The sequence below is a fragment of the Schistocerca gregaria genome, chromosome 4 (assembly GCF_023897955.1).
Source record: "Schistocerca gregaria isolate iqSchGreg1 chromosome 4, iqSchGreg1.2, whole genome shotgun sequence".
Lineage (NCBI taxonomy): Eukaryota > Metazoa > Arthropoda > Insecta > Orthoptera > Acrididae > Schistocerca > Schistocerca gregaria.
The window spans coordinates 577505239-577517327 of NC_064923.1; positions in this window are offsets into that span (position 1 = coordinate 577505239).

Consider the following 12089-nt stretch of genomic DNA (forward strand, 5'->3'; position numbering starts at 1 on the left):
TGCTGGTGCAACGAGGACACTTCTGCAGTGGTTTTGATGGTGAGTGTTTGATACTCACCACACAGTCCGGACTTTGTTCTCTCTGATTTTCATCTTTTCGCACTCATGAACCGCTGTCTATGAGTACAGCACTTTGGAACAGACAAAGAGTTGCAGACGAAAGTAGGGAATTGGCGGAAATAGCGGTCAGCTGTTTTCTACGACAAGAGTATTCGAAGTCGAAGTGGGTACTATGTAGAGAAGTAGCTGGAAGTTAAAGATACATTTTTTTCGTTTCTTTTGTGGCGTAAAAACGTCAAAAATCTTTATGTAAGGTCCTGTATTTGGGGCCATGACCTTAACGCCACGTCTTCTGGTAGGTATCAGAATAAAAAAGGGGGAATGTCTGTTAAAAACTGCATGTTACCCAAAACCCAAATGACGCGAATAATAAATAAATACTTACGTAAGCTCCGTCTCACGAGACGCATATCTGGGCACGGATATAAGACTCAACATGCGTTGTCGAAATTATTTTCAATACGCCGAGTGAGCTTCCTGCAAAATTGTACAGGGTGCTGTAGCATTCATAGTAGGATATTAAAATCACACCATCAGGCAGTCAAAGTAATTTATTTATTACCTCTTATGTCAATTAATGGTTAAAGGTATGCCATTTACTACTGTGTAAGTCATTGTCCATTGCGTGGACTACTTTTTGAATACGACTCCTGTCAAATGATTCCCCCACTGCACAACGGCGTTGGAAGCTTTCCATAATTTGGTGTAACGTATGCCCTGGGACATTGTCGACGGCAGTACTGATGCGATCCTTCAACTCAGGAATGGTGGCACAACGTGTTCGGAACACTTCTTGCTTCAGGTAGCCTCAGAGGAAAAAAGTCTGCACATGAAAGGCCGGGTAAGCGAGGCGGCCAGGAAATTTCACAAAAACGGGAAATTACCGGGAGATGTCTGTCGCTAGAAGTCAAATGGTTCAAATGGCTCTAAGCACAATGGGACTTAACATCCGAGGTCATCAGTCCCCTAGAGTTATAACTACTTAAACCGGACTAACCTAAGGTTATTACATACATCCATGCACGCGTCAGCATTCGAACCTGTGACCGTAGCAGCAGTGCGGTTCCGAACTGAAGCGCCTACATCCGCTCGGTCACAGAAATCCATGCAAATTCTGGCTATACGCGAGGTCGCTCAGTGTTGTTCAAACCATAATTGTTCTACATCCACATCGACCATACCTGATTGAGGAAGAACGAAGTCTTGCAGTATCTTTGGGTAGCGTTCACTGGTGACAGTTACAGCCACATCGCTGTCTTCCGATAATCCCAAAGGAAGCAACTCCACTCCGCAATGTGACACGAGAACTGTGGAAGGGCCTGATGTGCAGTTCCTTACATCACTCCAATAACGCATATTCTGTTCATTCACTGAACCACATAACTCGAAATGAGCTTCATCTGACGTCAAAATGGTGTGCAACGTTTGTGGATTTTGGCGAAGAGATCAGGCATGGTTAAGCAGAATGTTTCGCATGAAACCCAATCGCAAGGCGTAATTTCCTGAACAATCTTCAGCTTGTTGTTGTTGTTGTGGCCTTCAGTCCTGAGACTGGTTTGATGCAGCTCTCCATGCAACTCTATCATGTGCAAGCTCCTTCATCTGCCAGTACTAACTGCAACCTACATCCTACTGAATCTGCTTAGTGTATTCATCTCTTGGTCTCCCTCTATGATTTTTACCCTCCACGCTGCCCTCCAATACTAAATTGGTGATCCCTTGATGCCTCAAAACATGTCCTACCAACCGATCCCTTCTTTTAGTCAAGTTGTGCCACAAACTCCTCTTCTCCCCAATTCTACTCAATACCTCCTTATTAGTTATGTGATCTAATCATCTAATCTTCAGCATTCTTCTGTAGCACCACATTTCGAAAGCTTCTATTCTCTTTTATCATCCATGTTTCACTTCCATATATGGCTACACTCCATACAAATACTTTCAGAAAAGGCTTCCTCACACTTAATTCTATACTCGATGTTAACGAATTTCTCTTCTTCAGAAACGCTTTCCTTGTCATTGTCAGTCTACATTTTATATCCTCTCTACTTCGACCATCGTCAGTTATTTTACTCGCTAAATAGCAAAATTCCTTTACTACTGTAAGTGTCTCATTTCCTAATCTAATTCCCTTAGCATCACCAGACTTAATTCGACTACATTCCACTATCCTCGTTTTGCTTTTGTTAATGTTCATCTTCCGTTCAACTGCTCTTCCAAGTCCTTTGCAGTCTCTGACAGAATTACAATGTCATCGGCGAACCTCAAAGTATTTATTTCTTCTCCATTAATTTTAATACCTACTCCGAATTTTTCTTTTGTTTCCTTTACTGCTTGCTCAATATACAGATTTAATAACATCGGGGAGAGACTACAACCCTGTCTCACTCCCTTCTCAACCACTGCTTCCCTTTCATGCCACTCGACTGTTACAACTGCCATCTGGTTTCTGTACAAATTGTAAATAGCCTTACGCTCCCTGTATTTTACCCCTGCCACCTTCAGAATTTGAAAGAGAATATTCCAGTTAACATTGTCAAAAGCTTTCTCAAGGTCTACAAATGCTAGAAATGTAGGTTTGCCTTTTCTTAATCTTTCTTCTAAGATAAGTCGTAAAATTAGTATTGCCTCACGTGTTCCAACATTTCTGCGGAATCCAAACTGATCTTCCCCAAGATCCTCTTCTACCAGTTTTTCGATTCGTCAGTAAATAATTCGCGTTAGTATTTTGCAGCTGTGACTTATTAAACTGATAGTTCGGTAATTTTCACATCTGTCAACACCTGTTTTCTTTGGGTTGGAATTATTATATTCCTCTTGAAGTCTGAGGGTATTTCGCTTGTCTCATACATCTTGCTCACCAGATGATAGAGTTTTGTCATGACTGGCTCTCCCAAGGCCGTCAGCTGTTCTAATGGAATGTTGTCTACTCCTAGGGCCTTGTTTCGACTCAGGTCTTTCAGTGCTCTGTCACACTCTTCACGCAGTATCGTATCTCCCATTTCGTCTTCATCCACATACTCTTCCATTTCCAAAATATTGTCCTAAAGTACATCGCTCTTGTATCTTCAGCTTATATGGGTGAAAATGGAGATCTTCGTGCAATATTCTCCTGAATGAGCGATCGGACATACGCACAATTAGCGCATGACGGCGAACAGATTTTTTTGGGCTACACGATAGTGCAGCACGAACATTTTCCACGGCTTCTGGTGTCCACACAGTTCTTTTACTTCTTCCCGGTTTGCCATAGCAAACAGAACCTGTTGTTCGAAATGCACGTACCCACCTCACAACGGTCTGTCCATCTGGAACTTTACCATGTATTCACTAGCTGAAATGTTGCCGAAATAAACGCTGGGTAACAACAAGAGAGTCGTTATTTTTGAATAAGTTTCAATGTCAAAGGCACGATGGTGCGCACTGCACCGCTCCACATCACTGTCACACTCGAAATGACAGCTCATTACTACGCTGCCGAATCCTGTACATGTGCTGAATGGTGCCATCAACATCCCCCAAAATTGGAGCTGGAAGCTGTAACAAAATCGGAAAGAATGTAGAAAGGACGGGATTTACACGCAAAAACCACATCCCCCGTGTTGACAAAACTTAACCAAAATTGAGGAAAAAGCTTTCATGGCACCATATGAGCTTCAGCGGCACCATATCAGAAATGATCTTGCAGGAACAACAGCAAGCTATCAAAGCGTAGTGCATGCGCACCAGATACGCAAGCGCCACATTACGGGGGATATATGAGAAGAACTACACGTAGCCTCATCCCACACTCTCATGACCCGAATGGGGAAGTTACGTACTGTTTTACAAAACCAGATTCGTTATATCAGTAAACGACGAAAATACAATGTTATGTAGCCACCAACGAACACAGCCAAACACATTATTAACTTAGGAAACAGGGTAACTGAATAAATATATGACCAATGTAGTAAGTGGAACATTATGCTAATAATACAATTTACTAGCACTCCGCCTTCAGGACACAAGTGGCCTATCGGAACCATCCGACCGCCGTGTCATCCTTAGATGAGGATGCGGATAGGAGGGGCGTGTGGTCAGCACACCGCTCCCCCTGTCGTTATGGTGGTTTTCTTTGAACGGAGCCACTACTGTTCAGTCGAGTAGTTCCCCAATTGGCTTCACGAGGGTGAATGCACCACGAAAAATGGCAGCAGCACATGGCGGCCCCGATGGTTACCCATCCAAGTACGGCCGCGCCCGACAGCGCTTAACCTCGGTGATCTGACAGGAACCGATATTACCACTGCGGCAAGGCCGTTGCCTTAATTTACTAGCATATACCTTTCAAAAAACATCTTCCCTCCTCCGCCCTCCGTCACACGCCCTACGAAAAGTCTCTCATATTTAATCATGACAATTAAAAAAAAAAAAATACGTGGAAGATGATTGAAGTCAGTACAGGGGAACCGCGAAACAAATTATTTTGAGGGAGGATACGTCCATTTCGCTAGAGCAATCTCTTTGATGACAGTACGGATCTGTGAAAGCTACAGTCGACGCTTTCGTAAAAAATAAAGAAACGATAATAGGAACAGAAAAGACCCTGAATAACAATAAGTAATTGCCACTAACGGGCTGGCGTTAACCAGAAACTGTAACTAGAAAAGGTGGGAGACAAACAATGCTAAAAAACAAAACTACCAGCAACGTGTAAACGGGAATTTGGATCTGACGTGCACTGTTAACGGAATCAAAATTAGATAATAGATGTCACAATACTATCTGTCCGCTGAGTGTATTTTGGGAAGGAGCTTTATGCATGGCATTCTGCCTACGTCTTCCAGTAAACGCTGACGGAAAAAATTGTAACACCAAAAAGTAGTCAATGTAGATTAACGAAATTTGGGGAATAAATTTATGCAGGTAACATATTCAAGTGTTTAATGTTGCAAGATCACAGGTTAACGCTAGCGCGAGATAAGCCATTGCAAATGTGAAATGTTGGTACATTAGTAAGTGGTGTGGCCGCTAGAATGTTGAATGCAAGTATGCAAACGTGCATGTACTGTGTTGTACAGGTGCTGGTTGTTAGTTTGTCGATTGGAGTTCCATGGCTGTCGTACTTGGTCGGTCAATACAGGGACGGTTAATGCTGTTTCTGAAATGACTATGGAGCTGTAGTCCGATAACGTCTCATATGTGCTCCACTGGAGACAGATCTGGAGATGGAGCAGGCCAAGGCAGCCTGTCGACACTCCATAGAGAATTTTGGATTACAACAGTGGTATGAAGGTGGGAGTTATCCTTTCGCAATACACCCCCTGGAATGCTGTTCATTAAGGGTAGCCGACAGTACGAATCACCAGACTGATGTACAAATTCGCGATCAGGGTGCGTGGGAGAACCACGAGAGTGCTCCTGCTGTCATATGAAATCGCCCTCCAAACCATAAGTCCAGGAATAGGTCTAATGTGTCTAGCATGCAGACAGGGTTCTGCAGCTCCTTGTAACGAAAACACTGTCATGACGAACGCGGAGGCAGAACCAACTTTCATCAGAAAATACAACAGACCTTCACCCTGGCCTCAAATTGTTCAAATGGCTCTGACCACTATGGCACTTAACTTCTGAGTTCATCAGTCCCCTAGAATTTAGAACTACTTAAATCTAACCAACCTAAGGACATCACACACGACCATGCCCGAGGCAAGATTCGAACCTGTGACCGTAGCGGTCGCTCAGTTCCAGACTGTAGCGCCTAGAACCGCTCGGCCACATCGGCCGGCCACCCTGCCCTCCGGCGAGCTATTGCTTGATACCACTGAAGTCGTAAATAGCAATGATTTTGGGTCAGTGGAACCCACAGTAGAGAGCGATTGGCTCGGAGCTGTCCTTTAGCTTATGTGGCGCGACACCTTCTTGTTGTTTTTTTCCCGTCAGTGTACGCCCTTTTGTTTTTCCTGCCCATTACCTTCCAGTTGTTAGATATGTTGGTGACAGAGTGTCAGGGATCCTGTAAGTGGGTACTCATGGTGGACTTAGAATTAGAGAGGTCTAAAGGCTCTCGAAACCTCTTATGAAACCCTTTGCCAGTCTGCCCCAGGTATCATTTCGATCAGTAATCACATCTCATATAAGACACCCCCCGGCCCTGAACTTTTGACAGGATGCATTCTGGTTGGTTTCTGGTTGATTTCAAGATTTTTGCTGCACTCACTCTATTTACAATTTGACATTCAACTGACGTATTACAATTGTTTGGACAGTGTATGCTGTGTCGTCTATCCATCCGCATAAAAATGGCTGTGACCACTATGGGACCTAACTTCTGAGGTCATCAGTCCCCTAGGACGTAGAACTACTTAAACCTAACTAACCGAAGGGCACCACACACATCCATGCCCGAGGCAGGATTCGAACCTGCGACCGTAGAGGTCGCGCGGCTCCAGACTGTAGCGCCTAGAACCGCTCGGCCACGCCGGCCGGTTTCCATCCGCATATTTGCGTCTTATATGACGTAATTTATGTGAGTACTTAACTGTTATTCTCGTTATTTGTGACTGCCATAACATACAGTTCTTAATATTTATTTTCCTTTTTTTTCGTCAAACTCCCAGCTGAAGATTTAGCTTCCGCAAAGTGCTCTTTGTGGTTGGCCTTAACACAAAATTCGTTCCAAGTGTAGCTAAACCTTGTGCCGGCCGGTTTGGCCTTGCGGTTCTAGGCGCTTCAGTCCGGAACCGTGCGACCGCTACGGTGTGCCTCGGGCATGGATGTGTGTGATGTCCTTAGGTTAGTTAGGTTTAGGTAGTTCTAAGTCCTAGGGGACTGATGACCTCAGTGCTCAGAGCCATTTGAACCTCTGGCATTTCATTTATTATTTTTAACTAAGTTTAGATTTATTTTCCGATAATTTACGACTCTTGATGCTTTAGTACTGCATGTAAATCCACATGAAACTATTTTGTAAACGTTGTTGGAAAAAGGAACTAACATAATTCTCACGGCGCCTATGACTTTTAATAGATGGCAGGCTTTCTCGCCTCTAGTGGCGCTAGTATCACTCCAAGTGGCAGAGGGTAACAACCTGCAAATTAGCAAATGTCGCAACTTTTGTGATACCAGTCATGTTTTCAGACCACTTCAAGAATGGTGACAAATCGTCTCACTGGCTGGTTCAGGTGTCGATCAAATGCTTTGATTAATTACTGTACGACGTGTTTTTAGTTTCTGTCACTTGGAAAAGTACCTGAAGTGTGTTTGTGACGATGCGAATTTCATTATGTATTCCGTACTTCATGCGATGAAACTTCGCTGCACTGTATTTCTTTGTGGAATGCGGCTTCAGTGACTTCACTTGGTTAAAATTGTTACGTAATAACTTCGTCGTAGTTATTTCATGTGTGATTACTGTATCTTGCAATGTGAAACGTGCAATCAGTGATACATTAGGCCACATTCAGTCCCAATTACTGCTGGTTAGGAACAAAAGGCAAATAATTTCGAGCAATTACAGTTTCATAATTGTCATTGCTCCGCAGTAAATTAAATTGCTTACAGATCGGTAATGAAAACAGCACACAATATTTCGGCATTCGGGCAGTTTAACGTTACATTAACACATTCAAGATTATTTGTTAAGCAAACCAAAATATTGAGACTCACATTCGAAAAAAGTAAAAGAATATTTTTACTTTGTACCCTAAACGCCAATAAGAACAGGTCAGTTGCGAGGTGTGACAAGTACAGCAAGGCGTGTCATGCTGCAGATGACCTGCAGGCCGCCGTTGGCAGCAATTGGCGAATGGCGTCCGGAAATTCGCACCCAGTGAAATATGCATACAGCAAAGGCCGATGAAAGGTCCTCTAGTCTCTCTGTCCGATCTCCACCCTGCAGGTAGAATAGCAGTTCGGCAGGTAGGAGATCCGAAGGCCTTATTTTGAGGCAATGTTTGGTCGCAATAGTGTTGCCAGCAACATTTTGTACATCCTTTTCATATTTACCGTCCAACACCAACATATGGCTTCATTCAAATTTTTGGACATAAGAGATTATTTTCAAACAAGCCCTGGTGTCACCATCCCCTTCATACTTTTCTACTATTTTTCCAGCCTTTCATTACGTTTCATATAAGTTGTTGTCCTTCGTTTGAGTTCCATACTAATTTCTGACCTCATTAATGCACAAGTCGAGTTTTCTGCTTCTGTCTTCGTACTCTCGATCACGTCTTTAATTTTAGGACTCGGTTTTCCGAGAAAATTATTAATTTCGTCGTGCCGACATCCTACAGCGTTGGTGGTACTATGGCATCGCCTGTAGCAGTTCCAAAGACTGATCGGGTTTTCGTCATTACCCAACCACCTATGTACAAAAGAGTAGAAAAAATGAGAAAGCCTGGCGATATCCGGTGATTGTGAATGCATCAAGAGCCAGGCGTCGCAGACATCTTCAGGTCGAAGGAACGTCAGAGCAGCACACATGCGATTTTGCAGCCTTAGTTCCTCGGTTTCTCTCTATTCGCAAGCAAGTCCCAAGTCTTGCACTTTCCTCCAGAGAGATTTCGTCATATGGAAATGGCAACCATGCAGTTGAACCGAGGTGATCACGACATTTAGCGCAAAAATTGCAGCTGATTCCTAATCAACGGTGACATTATAAGGTTTCCATTATGGTACATTATCCACAGCATTGCGGAAAAGGTGGATATATGTTTCATTTGTTTTGTTTGGTAAGAAAGCAAAAACCACCGGATAGATGTTTGTTTCGCACTTTGAACTTCTGCAGTCTCCATGAACAGTATATCTTAGGGAAAACTGATTGCTACAGCATTTGAATGTCCCATCCATGAAAAAGTCTTGTTTAGAGTCTCTCTTCTTGCTTTTCCGCTAAAAACAATGGTCCTATCCAAAGCGGTCATCACACAAAACTGTTGTCAATAATGGTTAGTAACTCTGCTTGACTATCAACTTCTAGTCGTGTTCCTGGCTCTTTCTGATTGTCGTGTGATTTGGCCTGATGTATTATAATATCCTCTTCATTGCTTGCTGTTCTGGCATTTCGGTATGAAAATCATACCCTCGATTGTGAAGGTCGGCTAAGTCTTTGGTATATATTTTAGAAATCGAAGTCTCTTCCTCCCGTGATATTTATTCGCCTGATTCAACGCCTTTTTTACTTCTAAGCGAGCGCCATCCAATGTCCCACACTGATGCCTGTTTGAACTAGGCACGATACAGTCTTTGGTCTTAAGCATTTCTCGGCAGTAGCTTGTTCTATGTTTCTAACAGCGTGATATCACAGTCCCCTCTGGTTTGGTTCTCTTTAGGATGTACGAGTAACCATCATAGAGGGCACATGGTTTACGGTGGGTGGTTGTTTACAGTTCCATATCGAACGTATAAGCACACAGAGTCACAAGGCGAACGAGCGGAACACTCCGAAAGTTAAACACACAGTGACAGTGACTAAAAGGGTCAGTCACCTGAGTGAACGAGGACTCCTCGAGTGCTAATTCAAATGGTTCAAATGGCTCTAAGCACTATGGGACTTAACATCTCAGGTCATCAGTCCCCTAGACTTAGAACTACTTAAACCTAACTAACCTAAGGACATCACACACATCCATGCCCGAGGCAGGATTCGAACCTCCGACCGTAGTAGCAGCCCGGCTCCGGACTGAAGTGCCTAGAACCGCTAGGCCACAGCGGTGGGCTCCCGAGTGCAGGTAGGCAGTGCTGCACAGGGATCGTTTCTGGTGAATGACAACTCCCGGGGTCATAGGTAGGCTCTGCCCTTGAGCAAGTAGCTTCCAGCAAAACTGGGTGCGAATTTCACAGATTTATGGCTGGGTGCGATATTGACTGGGTGCGATTTTTCACATATCCCTGGCGAATGAGTCAAACATCAGTCCACGAGCTGACGTGAAAACAACTAAGCGCAGACAGAATGTCCTTTCCACTCGACGGAAGTGATATGAAGTATCTTGACAACTACTACTGAATACTAATATAGCCTGTATCCACCCTTCGTCTTTCCGACAGCGTGAACTCTGCTGGCGACACTTTTAATGCAATGTGTGATGTCTGTGGAGGGATGGGAGCACCTTATTCCTCGACGGTAGAAACCAGAGCTAGTAGTGTCGGATGCCATGGTCTGTCGCGCGGTCGACGTTCTGAATCACTGCAAAAATGTTCCATTACATTTAGGTCGAGAATGTGGACAAGCCAATCTATTTCAGGAACGTTGTAGGCCACAAACTATTGTTTACAGATGTTGCTTTACACAGGGTGCAGATACAGTTATCGTTTCCGAAATTTTCCTGTGCTATACGCAGTACAAAATTCAGTAAAATGTTTTCACATACTTCTGCGTTCTTATGTGCCTTGTCTTTCCGTTACATAGCAGCATCACCTATAGTCGAGCTAGGGTTGAAAAGTCCGTCGTGGATTTATTCCTATGGTCATATCCGATGCGTGGCACATATTTTAAGTGAACGATCTCTCCACTCCGACCCAACATGCTGAAACTGCTTCTCTCAACAACATTGTACTCGCCGCCTCCTCCCATACGGGCCGGGTCTGCTCTCGTGGCATCTAGTGATCGATTCTGCATTACATAGGGGGTGTCCGTATACTTTTGACCAGATAGTGTATGTAAAACAAAAGCAACCACCTGAGCATGGAATGCACGTGCAATGTGTTACAGTCGAGCAGCCTACAAATAAAGTTGGCAAACGAATAGCGGCAAAAAACTACATCATGGAATAACACACATCAAACAGTAGAGATGTACAATACGAAAACTGAGGTATTCACATGATATTCAAATGGCTTTATGGCACGGAGAAGGATGCCAAAAACTTTTAAACGATCATAAAAAGGGGAAAGAAGAAAGTGTCAGGCGTTTCCTGTAGGATTTCACACAATTTCTGTTACTAGAATAAAAGACACAGTCCTTATTTTAGCTACGTAAAGGATCTTGGTATATAAGTAGATTACTGAATGAGGTGTAGGGGGTTTCCGTGGGCAGGGTGAGCAGAGAGTGGGCCTGTTGCTGTGCTCGTTGAAGTGCTCGGTTCTATCATATGTATTAGATGACTTTTGATACTCCGGGACAGAGTTATCTGTTCCTTGAGGTTCTAGTTTTATCGATCTCTAGTGGAAGTACTGCGATAGCGGGCAGTGTCAACACTGATTCCATATGAATCATTCCATCACTAACGAACTCGCTGGCGACGGGAGGTAAATTTTTCTTCCTCCAGTTATCGTGGTCCGTTGTTGGCGGTCAGTGATGTATTTCCCTTAGAATATCAACTGATGTGTATTTTTTGACTTTCTGTCGTGTACCTTTCATCGATAACCACCCGCATGACATGTGACCTAAATAATACAATATTCGCATGAAGAGAGCTTGGATATTGGCATAACTATCAGGTGTTATTTTTATAGAATGAACGTTAGTCTTGGATCGCAAGAGTTTATTTAGTTAAACTACCACTTTCTACAACCCCAGATCAATGTACCCTTCATTGTGACGAAGGTACATTTCAGGAAAATTGTTCTGTTAGCAGCTGCAGCATCTATTTCTACACCACTCCTATTCTTCAGGGGAACATATCCCTCGGAGGGCAGACCGTCTACAGCCAACGGGAGGATGACTCCGGTTTCTTTTACCTGTCAAAATGTATTCTGCCTTCTTCTCTTTAAAACGGTAGTATAAATAATTTCGGTCTCAGATTGAATATTACGATCCCTGTGGAAAAACAAGAGATATGTTAAGGCTCATCCTGCTTTGTCACATTCTGGAATCTTTACTTTTTAGCATTGAGCAAATTACGTCCGTTCATTAATCAACAACAACCATTCAGATAAAGAAATCCGTTCACATATTTGTCCTTATAGTCCTGTAGCACCTGTTGCCATAGGGAAGACGAAGGAGGCTGTAATTCCTTGTTGGCATGGACTTCGTCAAAATGACCATTTGTGCCATACTCAAAATTTAAGAGTGTAATTATCTCCCTATTCAGGAGTTTACAGGTTTTGAC